Below are 1,937 nucleotides of genomic sequence, written 5' to 3'. Positions count from 1 at the left end.
TATCTAGTCGGGAGTGGTGCTGACTGAAAACAGATGATTTGGAGCGATTCGCGCGCCATTTGTTGGTCATTCTAAGGACTTATTGAACTACCCTCGTATATTTTTATCCAAGAAAAATGAAGTTTATTCTAAAGCAGGTGATTTATAAAACAAAAACCGAAACTTTAAAAAAAGAGTCGAATTTTCAAAGAAGCATTTGTATTCTTATTCAAGAAGGGCGAAATTTCTTCTAAAACATATAAATTATAGGAAAGACCTTAAAAACAATAGTTAGATTTTATCCAAAGAAGATTCCCGTTTACTTTCCAATACCAAAATAAGAATTGTAAACAATAATATAATTTTCTGCTAAATAGTCGAATTTTTAACCAAGAAGTAGGACTTTCTAACAAGATTGTTAAAGCTTAATCAAACAGTTGCTTTATTGTCCACGAGAAATTAAAATTTAACTCAAGCAGGTGAATTTTATGCAAAGGTAAATTTTCTAGGAAAGAGTTGAATTTTCGAAAAAACAGTTGCATTTTTATCCAAAAAGATACAATTTTCCTACTAAAAATATGAACTTTTAAATAAAAAGGATAAATTTTCAGAAAAAATAGTTTACATTCAAAAAAGGATTTCAGTTATCTTATCAGCAATAAAATATGAATTCTGAACAAAATCTTAATATTATACAAAAGTAATCAAAGTTTTAACCCAAAAAGACGAATTTTTAACAGAACAGTTGAATTTTCAACCAAAAAGGATGTCTTTTTCAGAAAGTTGTTAAATTTCCAACCGCCGGTCGGAAAAAATGCAGCCCCGGTATGGTAATCTGTCGAGTGCCATACCGTAAATAAAACGTCCTACGCGAAAGGGCCCAGATCTGAGCCACAAAACAGGGGGCCCGATCTGGCCCATATATAGCCTCTTTAATTTTTTGTATCTATAAATGGTAACATTAAAAAGGTTTTTCTTAATAATATTTTTTCAGATTTAGTATTTTACAAAACTTCAATTTTTCAATATTTTACATAATTGAATTCTACATTCTTGAATGTATCGTTAATAGTTTCCATTTCGGAATAAAACTATTATGTTTAGAAAAACAATGATCAAACTTATAAATATTACACACAAACATACGCACACACATTCACAAATGAATTTAAATTGTAAATATATTTGAATCTTCTTTTATTTTTTTAAATGATTTTTGTTTGATTCACGCACATGGCGCACGTGGAACGAGATTCTAAAAGTAAAGTTTTTGAACCAAGGGCGGGACTCTCTTTTTATTGTAAATTCAAAGATTTAGGCCTGCAATAAACACACACAAAAAACAAGATATATATATATATATATATATATATATATAATTAAAAATTTGTCATAAGGACCAGCGAAATCGCTGTAAAATTTCAGCCACAACCACGTCTCATAACCGTGAGATATTTATATCTGATACTACTGAATATCAATCCAATACAAGTTTCTCAACTAATTCTGTATATTTTTGCATAAATTGGATAAATTCCCACAAAATGAAATCTTCGAAAAATAAAAAAAAATTTCATTGTTAAATAAAAAAAAATTAAACAACTTTTTAAAAAATATGACTCAACAACTTTGTTAGAAATTTCATAAGCTCTAATTTAAAAAAAAATTAAAAATCGGTCGCGCGGCGTCATTTCTCGGAAGGGATATATAACCAGATAGGCTGGGCAAGACAGTACGCGTCCCGCATTCAATGTGTGATTGACTACATCACACATGGCAGAAATTTTACCGCCAAGGATTCGAAAGTTCGCGCGCGAACTCCGGACCCGTTATCACACACTCAACAAGTCAAAGCGGCTGACCATCAGGCAGCATATTGTTGAGAGAATACGGATACTATCTGACGCTAAGAGAAGTCTAGAGCGGAGGGAGAGATGGGTCAAAGAAAATCAACAGTT

This window comes from Belonocnema kinseyi, chromosome 5, assembly GCF_010883055.1.
Source record: "Belonocnema kinseyi isolate 2016_QV_RU_SX_M_011 chromosome 5, B_treatae_v1, whole genome shotgun sequence".
Taxonomy (NCBI): domain Eukaryota; kingdom Metazoa; phylum Arthropoda; class Insecta; order Hymenoptera; family Cynipidae; genus Belonocnema; species Belonocnema kinseyi.
This window is presented reverse-complemented; position numbering follows the sequence as displayed.